The sequence below is a fragment of the Sus scrofa genome, chromosome 1 (assembly GCF_000003025.6).
Source record: "Sus scrofa isolate TJ Tabasco breed Duroc chromosome 1, Sscrofa11.1, whole genome shotgun sequence".
Lineage (NCBI taxonomy): Eukaryota > Metazoa > Chordata > Mammalia > Artiodactyla > Suidae > Sus > Sus scrofa.
The window spans coordinates 12,977,479-12,994,038 of NC_010443.5; positions in this window are offsets into that span (position 1 = coordinate 12,977,479).

A 16,560-nucleotide genomic window follows, 5' to 3' on the forward strand; every position below is an offset into this window, starting at 1 on the left:
GTGTTAACTCATGCTGCAATGGCAGTTATATGAATGTCAAATTAAGATGTTGTACACAACATTAAATGCCAAATACATTTCAATTAAAAATGGTTAATATGTTAATGTTCTAATAGAAAAAAGTAGACAACATGCAAAAACAGATTAAATAACGTAAGATGAGATGGGAATTCCAAGAAAGAATCAAAAGAAATGTTAGGAATCAAAATACAGCAACTGAAATGAAGAATTTCTTTTATGGGCTAATCAGTAGACTCCATAGTTCAGTGACTTGAAGTTATGTTAATAGAAACTTCTCGGAGTTTCTGTTGTGGTTCAGTGGTTAATGAATCCGACTAGGAACCATGAGGTTGGGATCCCACATTGCTGTGGCTCTGGAGTAGGCTGGTGGCTACAGCTCTGATTCGACCCTAGCCTGGGAACCTCCATGTGCCACAGGAGCGGCCCTAGAAAAGGCAAAAAGACAAAAGAAAAAAAAAAAAAAAGAAACTTCTCTAACTGAAATTAAAAGAAAAAAGAAAGAGAACAGAACATGAATAACTGAAGGATAATAGCAAAATATTTAATATGCATAAATTGGAATACCAAAACAAACAGAACGATTAGAGCAGAAGAAGTTTTTGAAGTAATATTTCCTAAATTAGAAAAGACATAAGACAACAGATCCAAAGAACAACAACAAAAAAGTAAATGATAATAATTAAAATTCACACACGCACACCACTAAGTATCATATTCAAAATGCAGAAAACCAAAGGCAAAGAGTATCCTGAAGGAAGCCAGAAGAAAAAAAAAAAAAATGTCTTACTTAAAGAGGATGATTAAAAGTTGCAGGATATTTCTCACAAGAAATCATGCAAATATAAAGACCCTGGGGTGAAATATTAAAAATGTAGAATGATAAAAATTCTACCAAAGAAGAATTCTGTATCTAATGATATCATTCTTCAGATGTTAGGGAGAAATATTATCTCAAAACAAAGGAGGGAATTCAGCCCCAGCAGACCTATGTAGTAAACAACGTTTAAAAATGTTCTTCATACACAAAGAAAATGACAAAAATCAGGAAATTTTAGCTACACAAAATGAGCTTGTATCAATAAATATGTGTTTAATATTAATATTAGATATGTAATAAATAAAACTAACATTTTATTTTTCTTATTCTTATTCTAAATGATTACTGTTCACTTAAAGTAATAACAGTAAAAATACATGATGAGGAGCTCCCTGGTGGCTCAGTGGGTTAAGGATTGAGCATTGTCACTACTGTAGCTTGGATCACTACTGTGGTCTGGGCTTGGTCCCTGGCCCAGGAACTTCCACATGCCATGGATGCAGCCAAAATAAATAAATAAATAAAGTAGGTGATTGCACATACAGGTAAGGAAAATGAATGGCAGCAATATGACATGGGATGAAAGGAACCAAAAGGGGAAAACCGATTATACGATGGCTGCACTACATGTGTATAGTGTTATTTGACGGTCGAGTTAGATTAGCTAACATTTTATTTTGTAAAATCTTGGGCACACCAACATTTCTCAAAAGAAGTATAAATAATGTTCTGAGAAAAGAAATGAAATAAAATCACATAAAATACTCAACTAAAACCATGAAAGGCAGAAAAAGAGGGGGACATGAAACAAAATACAAATGGAGTGGAAAGAAAAAGAGAAAGGGTAACTATTAATCCAGCTATACTAAGAATCATGTTAAGTGTGAATGGTCTAAGGCATCAGTTAAAATGTAGAGATTTCCAGAATGGACAAAAAGTGACTTGATTATATACTGTCTATAAGAAACTCCCCCATCCCTCTTTTTTTTTTTTTTTTTTTCTTTTTTTTTTGCCTTTTAGAGCCTCACATGCAGCATATGGAAGTTCCCAGGCTAGTGATGGAATTGGGGCTGCAGCTGCCAACCATAGCCAAAGCCACAGCAACTCCAGATCCGAGCTGTATCTTCAACCTACACCACAGCTTACAATGCCAGATTTTTAACCCACTAAGAAGGGCCAGGGATCAAACCCGCATCCTCATGGATACTAGTCGGGTTCATTACTGCTGAGCCACAACAGGAATTCCCAAGAAACTCTCTTTAAATATAAGACTTAGGTAAAATAAAAGCGTGAAGAAAAATGCATCATGCTAACACTAGTCAAAGGCAAAATCTAAAGTTGTTGCATTAATTTCAGACAAAGTACACTTCAAAAGAAGGAAGGTTATCAGGCATAAAGAGTCATCACAAAAAGATAAAAGGATGATTCTCCAGGAAAACATACCAAATCCTTAATATATACACTTTTAACAAGACTATCAAAATACATGAGTCAAAAACAGACGTAAATGAATAAAGAAAGAAAAATGTACTAGTGGAGTTGGAGGATTCAAGACTCTCCTGTCAGTAACTGATGGATCAAGGATGCAGAAAATCAGTAACAATATAAATGCCTAAAAAGCATTATTAATCAAATTGATTTACTTGACATTTAGAAAATGTTCCCTCCAAAACCGACAGGATACACACTCCTCTCAAGCTCGCACTGAACATCTAACAAGACATCACAATATTCTGGTCCAGAAACACAGCTCAAAGAGTAAATAATTTTAAAAAACATGCAAAGCTCTTTTTTCAGACCACAATGGAACTAAACTAGAAATCAATAACAGAAAGCTGGAAAATCCCCAAATATATACCAATTAACCAACATTGCAAAATGAGGGCTGCAAATATAGCAGTGCCTGTGGGGAAATCTATGGCAGAAATTCACATGTTAGACAAGGAGATTTAAGGGAGTTTCTGCTGTGAAAAATTTGAGGCTATCCTGCTCCCTTACTGCAGGACATCAAAAATTGGGATATTGTAAAAGTTTCCATTTCCATTTTAATTTTTTTAAGTTATTTTATTATTATTTTTTGTCTTCTTTAGGACCACACTTGTGGCATATGGAGGTTCCCAGGCGGGGGGTCAAATGGGAGCTGTAGCTGCTGGCCTACACCGTAGCCACAGCAATGCAGGATCCGAGCCACCTCTGCAACCTACAAGCCAGCTCATGGCAACACGGATCCTTAACCAACTGAGCAAGGCCAGGGATCAAACCTGCGTCCTCATGGATGCCAGTCAGATTCATTTCCGTAGAGCCACAATGGGAACTCCTCCACTTAAGTTTTTATGAGAACAAAAGACCATCATCTGGTCTCCTCTTCCAGGGGCGTGGAAAGGCTTGATGGCGTTTACACTGAGAGACTTGATTGTGGCAGATACTACTTTTTGTTCACCAATATTTATTTATCCTCTACTTCTGGAAGAAAAGAACATTGTATTTGTACAGCCTCTTCGTGTTAGATGTGACCTGTAACACAATAAGAATAACAACATTAAAGAGGTTAAATTAAAAAAAAAAAGGAGAAAGATCTAAAAATCAGTAACCTAAGCTTCCACCTGAGGAAACTAAAACATGAGGAGCCTATTAAACTTAAAACAATCAAATGAAAGAAAGTTCAAAAAATTTAGGCAATAAAATTGAGGACAGGAAGAGTGGAAGAAATCGACAAAACCAACAGCTAGTTCTTTGAAAAGATTTATAAATGATAACACAGCCAGGCTAGCCAAGAGCTAAAGAGAGAAGGGATAGTGTACGTTATGGGAAATGAAAGGTGGATCATCATTACTGATAGTATGAACATGAAAAGAATAATTGAAAACACTATGAACTCATTGACAACAAATTTAATAACTCAGGTGATAGGAACCAATTCCTAGAAAGACAAAATCCACCACATTCGCTCAAGCAAAAATAGATCCTGAATAGTCACATACTTACTAAAGAAGTTGAATTAATAATGAAAAGCCTTCTGAAACACAAAGCAGTAGGCCCACGTTACTTCAGTGGTGAATAATTTCAGTGGTGAAAATTTAAAGAAGAAATAACATCAATTCCCAAAAATCTTTTCCAGAAAACAATCAGAGGGAATTCATCTTTATGAAACCAGCATTGCCCTAATATAAAGGAAAACACAAGACATTATAAGAGAGGAAGATAAGTCAATATCTTTAATCAACATAGATACAACATTCTTTAACAAAATATTAGCAAATTGAACCCATCAATAAATTTAAAAGATAATGTATTACCAAGTGTTGCTCTAGATATTCAAGGCTGGTTCAATACTGATAAATTAATTATGGACTATCATCCTAATGGAATGAATATGAAAAAAGCCTATGATCATATCAGAGATATAGCAAAAACATTTGAAAAAAAATCAAATACCCACTCTATAAAAACCAGGAATAGAAGTAAATTTTCTTAACCTAATAAAGGAAATATATGCAAAAAGCATAGATAACATCGTAGAAGATAAACAGGAGGGTGAAGCAGAATCCAAATAATTCTAGTATTCTCTTGGAGCACAGGGCAAATCCCTACTTTGTAAGAATATGTTCAAAAATACATACTAAAGAAAAAAGGCTCCAATCACCTCCGTGTAATTTTAATAGTGAACATTTGAAAATACCTATAGGGAGGTCAAACAGGAAAATTTCACATAGAGATGGTCAATTGACTGCATGATCAACTAGCATCTAACTGCATCTACACGTCATAGGTACAGAGGCATTTGGAGAAGGCACGGAAAGGATTATTCAGCTACCAGCATTTTCATATTGCTGCTTCTAAAAGGTGCACTTCACGCAATCAATTGTAGCCCAAACGGTCTGTCTCCTCCACAGCCTTGTATTCAAATCCTTATGTGAAGGAAAAATAAAGGTTTTTCTGGAGGAACAATAATAGGTGGCAAAACTGGAATACGAAAGTATTGTCATGGTCATTTTCCTATAGATGCCAAGCCTTATGGTGACAGTTTATTTTTGAATTCTCATTCTTTTTTTCTATTATAAGATAATTTACATATTCTGATCTAAAAAACCATCATTTAACTTCGCTGAACTGCAGCTTTGTTTTTCTTCTGTAAAATGAGAGGCCTATGTTTATTTTAGGTTTCTTCCAAGTAAAAGATGTTTGTCATTCTGTCAACTGTTGGTCAGGGTGACTGATGCTAGCTGATATAATGATGGATCCCAGCATTTCAGTAGCTTAATAATATTAACCTTTGTATCTCATTCATATTACGATCCATCCATTTGGTTGTTTAATCATCTTTTCATGGAGTGATTCAGGGGTTGCAGAGTTTTCAGTCTTCTAAGGTCACCAGCTTCCTGGGGCTCCCCCAGGTCCTGCACTGCACTATACTCAGCAGAGTAAGGAAGACAGAGAGGGCAAGGACGATTGTTTGGGGTGTGTTAGGGACCAGATATACAGACATGGCATTTTTCATTGGACATAACATTTTATTGGACAAAGTTCTATCGTCTAGCCCCAAACTAACTGCAAGGCAAGATGAGAAAAGAGTCTTCCTTTGTACCTAGCAGGAGAAAATGGATTAGGGGAACTTCTAGCTAAAATCTGCCAAACTGTGGTGAAAAACATGTACAAGAGAGTCAGACAGCCTGAGTTAGAATCCTTGCTTTGCCTTTCCCTGGTTGGACTGATCATTGCAACCTCTTTGGAACTTACAGTCTTGTTATGAAAACTAAATGAGTTAATTTATGCAGAATTCTTTGAAAAGGCTTCACACTTGGGAGGTACTCTATGGGCTGAAATGCACAACCCCCAAAGTTCATACAGCAACGTTCTAACTCCAACACCTAAGAATGTAACTGTCTTTGGAAATAGATCTTTGAAAATGTAACTAAATCAAAATGAGGTTATTAGGGGGATCCTCACCCTACATGACTGGTGTCCTATATGGAGCACTCACACCAAGGGAAGACCACATGAAGACACAGGGAGAAATAGCCATCTACAGTCAGGGAGAGAAATATGGGAGATGCCTTTCAATCACGATCCTCAGAAGGATACAACTCTGCCAATGCCTTGATCTTGGACTTCTAGTCTCTGGGGACTGAGAAAATAAACATCTATTGCTTACATCACCCAAATGTGGTACTCTGTTATGGCAGCCCTAGAGAACAAATACAGGCATTATTATAGGTTGGCCGTAGATTTATCCTGGAAAACAGACCACTTGATTTCTCTATGTAAATTTAACCTTTTTGTAAAGGCAATTGAGAAATATAAACCCTTCTTAGAAAATAGATCTCATCTGACACTTTCAGAAATGAAAGCCTTTCTCTCTTTCAGTAAATTTGCCACTATCTAAAGCACGCAACACAATGAAATTCATATTGTGTAAGAACAATAATTCCTTTCCTCCTGCTGCTACTCTCACTACATGAGCCACGTTTTATTCCCACTGCTCCAATTTGAGAAACATGCTTTTCCCTGAATCAAGCTTTGTGTGGTAGAAGCCAGAAAAGACCTTAATCTCCAGGCAGCTCAAGCATCCTATTACAACTCTGGCTAAGGCTATACTTTCAGTTAAGAAATCATCTCTTTCTTTTCCCTGAATCCTTAAAAATATCGCATATGAGGGATTATACATGACTTACTTTCTAAAATATCAGATAGACGAGAGTGCAGGGCTCAAATGAAAACAACAGCATATTAGCGTTCATAACACGATCGAGCTTTAGTGTTTAAAGCAATCTTAGACATCATTTAGCTCATCCTGCATTTGACTGATATGGTGACCAAGCCACAGAAACAGTAAAAAAAAAAAATTAAAAAAAAAAAAAAGGCCTTGTCTTGTTTTTACAGATGAGCAGCGGACTTAGCTCCGGTCCCCTGACTCTGGGCCCTTGCTCTTTCCATTCAACCATAACATCAGTAATGAAAATGAAATGTATTTTCAGGTGAGAGGGAGAATTTACCGGCGTGAAACACAGAAATTGTTATACTTTTCCCCAGTCAAAAGAAATCCATTTTAGTTTTGCTCTATCATGTGTGTGACTAAACATAATTCATCCATGACTACTGGTGACCTCTGTCTGAACACTCTGATCAGTTGAGAGCACAGCAGGCGAATGCTGATGTCTGTGATTTTTAGACCCCCTAATGACTTGCAACAAAGAAAGAGCTAGCCAACCCCAAAATGGTGAGAATGACAGAAAAACAAGAGTCTTATTGCAGTCTAGTCCTTACCATGCACTTTGTAAAAATGATTTTAAATACTCCCCCTATTAGAGTGATGTTAAAATAAGATTCTGATGGTCTGGCCTGAACAGTGAGTTGCCATTTTCTTAAAATGTTCAAATTCCTTAAGAACACGTCGTGACTAACAATATGCAAAATAATACTGCTTATTCCCTCAGAAAGCAAAAGACATCCATGGTCTTATTATGTTCCACAGCAGAAATATGTCCAATTTTGTTTTCCCTCCTGCAATAAATCAATTGAAAGTTTAAGAGAACTACTCAAAATATTATGTGACTTTTAGTAAAAGCAAAACAAAATATTTCGGTGTATGAATCACATATAAATTTTGAATAACAAGTCCATATTGCCTTAACTTCTTTCTAGGAAATTGTTCAGCTTAGCAAACATATGCTAGGAGAAAGTCTCTCAAGGAAAAATGACCTAGTTTGCCGAAGGATCTTCCTGATTTGGAGAAGTGTTTCTTACTTCTGATGCATCCTCAGCAAAACAGACTTCTCTTTTTTTTTTTTTTTTCTTTTTCTTTTTAGGGCCACACCTGTGGCATATGGAAGTTCCCAGGCTGAGAGTCAAATCAAATCAGAGCTTACAGCACAGCGACAGCCACGCCAGATCCAGCCACATCTGCAAACTACACTGCACCTCGTGGCAATGCCCAATCCTTAACCCACTGAACGAGGCCAGGGATCCACCCTGCATCCTCATGGATACTAGTCAGGTTCTTAACTCACTAACCGCAATGGGAATGCCCAGACTTTTCTGATATTAAGAGAAATAAGAAATTTTGAGTAAGATATGTTTGTTGTTCTGATAATTCAGGCCTCCTTTGTTTATTGATAATACGCACGTGACTAGGCAATTTCAAAACTACTTAACCTTACTTTCCCCTCCTGTGATTGCAAACGGTGGAGTTATCAAGCTTGGAGAAAGAGGAGAATAGCATTGACTTTGCCTCATTTCTACAGGTTTACCGTACTCATGGTGGGAAAGAGGGTAAATTGTATTATTCATCCAAGAAGATTTAATATTTAAAAATGTTTCCTATGATTTTAAACTGCGTGGTCTTCAGTGTTTCATTTGAAAAAACCAATGGTCTTCTTCAAGCCCTTTCTGTGCATTTGAGCGGGTGATCTAACTAAATCAACAAACTCTTTGCTGAAGTTGTGACTCGACGCTCTGATCCAATTCTTTTCCTTCAGATTGGCAGAAATATTTCGCAAACAGCGAGAACGCAATTATTACCCTCATTTATGTGGAATCCTTTGGCAGCACAAAGAACATCTTTCTTACCCAGTGTGACTTTGAGCAGGCGAGTACTTTGCTTGGCAGGAGGGATAATCACATTGACTGATCTGAACCACAGGCTTAGAAAAATCAATCTCCAGGGAGAAGCAGCAGCCCTGCTTCAATTCCCACTCACATCTTGGAAGAAATAAAGTGAACCATGTCTTTAAACGGCTTTTCAGAGTCTGCCCAACAACGCAAAAGACTTCCATTTAATCATGCTTTCCTGTATATCAGTTACTTGCCTATTCATGCCGCCGACAAAGGGGCAAAACCGTTGTAGCCATGCCAATTAGAGCTGGTTGTCACGAAAGTTTTATGGCGACTGTCTCAAATGAGCCACAACAGGAAACGCTCATCCAGGTTTTCCGTTTATTAGAAAGATGACCTTTTTCCTATCCTGGTCTTTGAAGAGGAGGAAGGCAAACTGTGAAAACAGCTTTTAAATGTATTTATTTATAATCAGAAAAAGATTAAAGGTCCAGAAAGTCTTTGCCTTTGGTCACCACAAACTTTACCCTGGGAAAAAAAAAACCAAAAAACTTTTGCTCATTTCACAGAAGGATGGCATTAACTGTCCCAAGTCTCCTGCTGTCTGGGATTCTCTCCATGAGCATGAACTTGCTCATCCTTCTCTCTCTTGTCCTACCACATCTTTGGGGTTGAAAAAAAGCGTTTTAAGCATTTAATTAAAAAATCGTTTTATTTATTTTACTTTTGTTTTTAATTAATTTTTTATTAAAGTAGAGTCGATTTACAAGGTGGTGCCCATCTTTGGAGATTCAATTCAAAGTACATTTTTCTACATGAAGTATTGTTAGACACAGCTCCACGTCCCCACCACCCCACCACCCCAAACCTGACTGTTCCTCCCTGTATTTCCTCCTTGTACACGCTTCAACCTCAATTCATGAATTCTTCAGAATTTACCCTGAGAACGTGAATTAGTTAATGTCAGGAAACCTGCATCCCTTGTGCTTGATTCTCCATTCCCTCAAGTATTGTCTGGCACATCATAGGTGGTAAACTTATATTTGTTGCCTGAATATCCAGGTTAATGGACAAAAAATGCAATGTTCTCCCTGCCTGTTTATTTTATATATAGGTACGTACCCACACAGAAACCCAATACACACGGATACACACGTGTACCTTTATGTCTTCTATATTACCATAGCCACTTATAAAATTATAAAGAGTATTCAGTGAGAGTCTAATAAGAAAAAAAAAGCTGAAGTTCACGTTGTGGCTCAGCAGGTTAAGGACCCAACGTTGTCTCTGTGAGGATGTGGGTTCTATCCCTGGCCTCGCTCAGGGGGTTACGGATCTGGCATTGCAGTGTAGGTTGCAGATGTAGCTTGGATCTGGTGTTGCCATGGTGCTGGCGTAGGCCCCGGCTACGGATCCTCCAAGTTGATCTCTGGCCTAGGAACTTCCATAAGCTGCAGGTACAGTCATAGAAAGAAAGAAAGAAGGAAAGGAAGGAAGGAAGGAAGGAAGGAAGAAGAAAGAAAAAAAGAAAGGAAGGAAGAGAAAGCCAATTGGCTGTGTTGTTATATCTGTAATGATCTGTTCTAAATTTCCCTTCTTGCTTCATCCAAATTTTGCCGGCCCTATTTGGTATATACTGCAATGATTTTCCCCTCGCCAATTATATTATTTTTCTGAAACCGAGACCTTGTCTTCGGCCTTTTCCAGTGAGCTCACGCAAAGTCCCTTGAAATACAGTCCATACGCATTGATTCTGTGCCATATCCATATCCACTGATCTCTGCTGAGCCTCCTGGCTTTTCTTTTACAGTCAGAAATGACTACAAGTTCTGTTTTCCTTCATGTGCTGCTGCTCTGCTCCTGAATTTGGGAGAAATGCTTCAATTCCTTTAAGTGCACAAGTTTTGGTGGGAAGAGAACAGTGAAAAATGGTTTGCTGACATGTGTAGGATATACCTTGGGAAACTGCTATGGCCTTTTGCTATTTCTTCACTGAAAACAAATAACTGGGAAAGCTGGGGGGAAAAAAATCTATCAGGTTCAAATGAAATCTGTAAGTTCATAAGTAAATATTCAGTAAGCACAGTGACGATTGAGTGATTTAATATAAGAACAGTATTATTTCAATTTAAAAAAAATGACCAGGTTTTATTCATCATGATGGCTTATTTCTCTATATACAAGCTTTGTGCTTACTATCTAAATATATTCACTTGCCTCAGATCCTCAATCATTTGTATTAGTTTTATTTGTCTATACTCAACACATTGAAGACAGAGTTTTCTTAAGTCTGATAACTCGGGAATACCATTATTTTTTGAAATCTTAAATTTCATCCTCACGTGTGATTTCCTCCAATTTTCCTCAATTCGTTATCATCTATAATAACTGATTACTGCCTCATATTCCTCTGAAAATGTTGCATGGTGCTCTGTCCATTTATTTAGGAATGTCTATGCCTTCAGTTGGCTCGATCAGTTGGGGTGATTTTAAAGAAAAAGATACAGATTTTTTAAAATGTAATTAAACACAAAAATGCCTTCCGGTTATAATTCTTTTAATCCTACACTATCCTGAGTTCAACCGGTCTGTAAAAAATGATGTGATTTGATATTCTTATCTCGGAAGATCAGAAGCCTATGAGAAATTAGATTAGCTCAGTGTCTCTGAAGTCTTGGATCATCTGGGTATTTTGAAGGAGTCTTTTAAAAAGGAGTTTCAGGTGCACAAGAAAATTGAGAGGAAGCTACAGAGGTTTTTCATATACCCCACCCCCACTCACATGCATAGCCTCCCCCATTATCAACATCACCCACCAGCAGGGTGCATATTTACCAAGAATTAACTAACGTTGACACATCACCCAAAGTCAAGTATGCATTAGGGTTTATTCTTGGTGATGTTATTCTGTGACTTCGGACATATATCCATCATTCTTATATCATACAGAGAATTTTCACTGAATTAAAAATCCTCTGTTCTCTGCCCATTCTCCTTTCACCACTCACCCCATCCTAGCAACCACCAATCTTTTCTTTTTACTGTTTTCACAGTTTTGCCTTTTCCAGAATGCTATACAGTTGGAGTCACACAGAATGCAGCCTTTTTCAGATTCAGTTCTTTTACTTAGTAATTTGCATTCAAGGTTCCTCCATGTCTTTTCCTGGCTTGACAGCTCATTTGTTTTTAGCAGGGAATGATATTCCATTGTCATGATGTACCACAGTCTATTCATCCATGCACCTACTGAAGCACATCTCAGCTGTCCCTCCAAGTTTTGGCAGTAATGAATAAAGCTCACCTAGGTGTTAAAAAAAAAAAAAAGGCAAGACAAAACAAACCCCAAACCCAGCTTCTTAGCCCACTCTTTCTCAATGTTTGATGTGCATACAGATTACCTGGGGGGTGTTTTAAAATTCAGGTTTGGGACAGGATGAGGCTTGGATGGTTTACAAGCTCTGAAATGACATCCACAGTGCATGCTCAGAGCCACCTCTTGAGTAAAAAGACCTTGGGGTCCACTTACAACTTATTAAAAAAAAAAGATGTCTTGTAGTAGAACTAGGACCTTATGTTTTAAATAAGCTGCCCCATAACATATATTTAACCGGTTAGCTTCCATGGAGCAGCATTTGGGAAAAATGGAATATATGATTTTACACTGACTTTGCTTTTGTGATTGAATTTTTTTATAGAAGCAAAATTCTAATGGAATGTTTTTAATATAATACTTCAGTTGCTATGATTATTTATTATGCATCAAAATGAAAATGAGGGGCTTGCGATTGTAAGGTAGCTTACCTGTAATAGTCATCATTTTTAAAACTGAAAACATGAATAGCAGAAAATGATGTGCCTATACTCTTAATTAAGTGTGCTATGCCAATGGACAAATAGAAATGATTAAGTATCTTTTTCCATATATAGCTGATTTTTTTTTTTTTTTTTTGGTCTTTTTGCCTTTTCTAGGGCCACTCCTGCGGCATACGGAGTTTCCCAGGCTAGGGGTCTAATCGGAGCTGTAGCTGCTGGCCTACACCAGAGCCACAGCAACGCGGGATCCAAGCCGCGTCCGCAACCTACACCACAGCTCATGGCAACGCCGGATCCTTAACCCACTGAGCAAGACCAGGGATTGAGTCTGGAACCTCATGGTCCTCAGTTGGATTCATTAACCACTGCACCACGACAGGAACTCCAGCTGAATTTTTTTTAAAATGACATGTCTAAACATGCTTTCACTAGCATGTGGGATTATTCCTGTAATATATTCTAGCATTATTCATCTCTCACATCTGACATGTCACTATTCATCAGCTTTTATTATTTAATTTCAATTTGAATATGATGGAGGATAATGTGAAAAAAAGAGTATGTATATATATCTGGGTTACTTTGCTATATAGCAGAAATTGACAGAATACTGTAAATCAACTATAATAAAAATTTTTTAAAAATAATCATCAGTATTTTGCTGTGTACCTAGAAAATATTAGGGTCCTGTAGGGAACAGAGACAGAGCCTAGAAGATTCTTTGCACTCTATCTGGGAACTTTCTTGATGAAAACCTTCAGAATACATTTATCTAAATAAGAAAGACTTTATTCTTTTTAACTTGTTGGCATTGATTGATCATATCTCTGAGATGTCTGACTTCTAAAGGAATAGAAAATTATCTTTCCAGCTCAAATTTTGTAGTATAAATTGGAGCAATTATAGAGCATAAGAAAATTTGATCTCTTGACTTCAGTTATATAAATAGATATTAAAAATCTTGATTATACCCTTTCTACCTCTCAGTTAAAATTGTAATGATGATTTCTGGAACTTTGCCTATTATGATAGGAATGTTACATGACTTCAAACTATATTTAGGGTGTCCTCTATTTCTAGCAATTAAAATGTTTTTTGATTTTTTTTTTCATGTCCTCACTAAATATTAACCCACATCTCATTTGTGGCCATGAAAACAAAGTAAGCAGAATAATTTAAAATTTAAAATCTTAGCCAGAATCAGTACTTTCTCCCTATTCTCCCCAAAAGGCTTTCCATTCCTTCGGCCCATGTTTAAATTAGTAATAACAAACACTCCACTCTGTGAGTACCTTCCTATAAGCTGTACTGTTCCCTGTTATACAGCAGACAACTCTCTCAAATCGTCTTACTCTCCACAAATACCCACTTACTTTCTGTATTGGTTGGAAAACATCATAGCTTTCGTAATATAGAGATAATAATTGGATAATTTCTAGATAAGAAGAGAGATTTGTGACATCTTAGGAAAATAAAATGAAGCATGCAGTTACAAAGAATCTTGATCTTAAGAAAATCTACAAGATAGTAAGTGTATATTTTAGCTGAGAATGTGTTAGAAACACTAAAGTATCCAATGCGTGCTAAACAGGAAAAAAAGAGGCATCATTTTTTTTCTTCCTATAGCTACACCTGCAGCATATGGAAGTTCTCAGGCTAGGGGCTGAATTGAAGGTGCAGCTGCGGCCTACACCACAGCCATTACAATGGCAGATCTGAACGACATCTGTGACCTACACCACAGCTTGCAGGAACACTGGATTCTTAACCCAATGGGCAAGGCCTGGGATCAAACCCACATCCTCACAGAGACAATGTTGGTTCTGAACCTGCTAAGCCACAATGGGAACTCCAAGAAGGCAAGACATTTTTAAGAAAATTATTCGCATTGAAACATGCAACATTTCTTGAAACACACAAAATATCTGCTGCTACTTATTTCTAAATTTTAAATAGTTTCTGGGCTTTACATAGTTAGATATGGAAAACAGATCAAGAAAGAGAAAGCACATCCCCAGTGCCACCTGGTTTTGGCCCAGCTTGTATCTTTTCCTCTACGTGTGTTTGTTTCTAGTTTCTGACCCATATTACTTATTTCTTGTTAGTTTCTGTTTCCCTGTTATTTGAGTTCTAATTCATTAATTACTACAAATGTTTTACTATTCTCCAAAATGCTTTGCGAAATCATGGCTGTGGAATTCTGCAGTACCCAGTCTCTCTAAATTGGATGTTATTGATCTGTAAAAATCAGCAATTATTCTTCATACTGCATTGCTGGTGGGCATGGTGATTTTAAAGCACTTTTGGCATGAAGAAAATGTTCTGGCTTGGAGTCTAAATTAAAAAATAATTACTCGTGTGCACAGTCACTTCAATTGCCAATTCCTCTGTGAAACCATTTAATAGTCCCCAGTCAACTGTGGTGCAGAATACAGCTCTGTAATCACTTATGGAAATTTTGTGGGGTTCTGAACTGGTGGGAGATGGAAAATAATTAAAACGAGTTGGGGGTTAGTAGATGCAAACTATTGCATTTGGAATGGATAAGCAATGAGGTCCTGCTGTACAGCACAGGGAACTATATCTGATCACTTATGATGGAACATGATGGAGGAAATGTGAAATAAAAGAATGTGTATAAATGTATAACTGGGTAACTTTGCTATAAAGCAGAAATTGACAGAGCATTGTAAATCAACTATAATAAAAAATTAAAAAAACCAAATAAAATTATATACCCACTTAAATCCATATAGAAATAATGTGAGTGAACCAACACTTAAAGTGAACGCTATAGAAATTGGGAGGTTATTTCTGGGCTAGTGAAATATCATTGTCACTAGTTTCTAGACAATGTAGAAGGAAGATCCAATTTTCAGGCAATAGTTTATATCCATTTCTAGAACTTTGGAAATGTTTTAATAAAGAGAACATGAAACAGAAGGAATTAGATATTATGCCCAATAACAAATATTTACAATGTAACAGTGGTAAGACAGGGATTAGCATCACCTTGGGTTTTAGCAAATAGGATATTTGACCCATGTTTCTACTACTTACACAAGAGATAGTAGAGGAGTCAAACTTTAAAGCAAAAGATATAATGTAAAGAGCCTTTGGGGTAAAAACTTTTCTGGAGTAGCAAACTTGGAAAACTGAATTATTCTCCAAATAATCTTGATGCAAATTTTATGTTTAAGCCATTTTTTTTTTCAGGGTAGAAGGGAAACAAAGGTGATAGATGGCTCTGCATAGCTAGATTTGCAATTATGAGATATGAAAAAGGGAAAATATGAAAAATGACTAGCATTACTCCTATCAAGATAATAGGATGATATAAAATGACTTAAGAAAAAAATAATACTCTTGACTATGTAATACTATATTATTGGATAGTAATTATGTGTCTATCAAGTTATAGACATCATGTCTGCAGACTTGAAAACTGTCCTGGTAAGTAGACGTGCTGTTTTCATTTTATGGATTAGAAAATTAAAGCTTAGATATGATATATGGACACTTTTCTATGGCACTACTGTGATTTCTGGGTCAGGTCTCTCTGACTCTGAATCTTTGCACTTGACCATGCTATCACATGAATGAGGAGGGAGTGGTCATGGAGATGCTACATCTAAAGTCAATGCATTGAATGCAAACCAAAAGTAAATGTAAAAATACATCCAATCATCCCAGAACTGCCTGAGGCTTGCTGAATGCAATTATTTTAAGAATCCTGAAATACGAGAAAAATGACTCATTTCTGACCAACATATTTAAGCAGCCCATTCAACAACCATATTTTTGATACATAAATTTAACATTTTAATAACCCATTTAAAATTAAGAAACGTAAGTTCATTCCAGGGCCTGATGACTTCAAAAGAACACAGCTTGATAAAGTCCCTATCACTACATGGATTTTATAGTCCAATACTTTCAAATTGGCCTTGGAGTCTCTGAGGAACAATAGCTCTTAGAATTTCCAAAGAAATTTAGAGATTGGAAACATCATTTGGGATTCCCTATTGAAAATAAGCATGCTAGCTGTGGGGATGCCTGACTTCTAAAAAAATTCCTGGATTTCTCTTTGTTGTATGTCAGAATACACAATTATTCACATGAACCTCAATTAAACTCAATTCTACATTGCTCGGGGCTTTATTAATTAGATCATACATTTTCCAATCCCTGTCTGCTCCTAGAGACCATATATCTTCTAAAGTTTTCAACTCATGTTGGGTTTATAATTTAAAATAAAGTTGAAAATTTCAATATACAGTGGAGTTTTAAACATTAAAGTTTCTAACCGTACCTTCTCATACTCAAGAATCAAAACCGGGTTTTCTATTCTCTTTCAT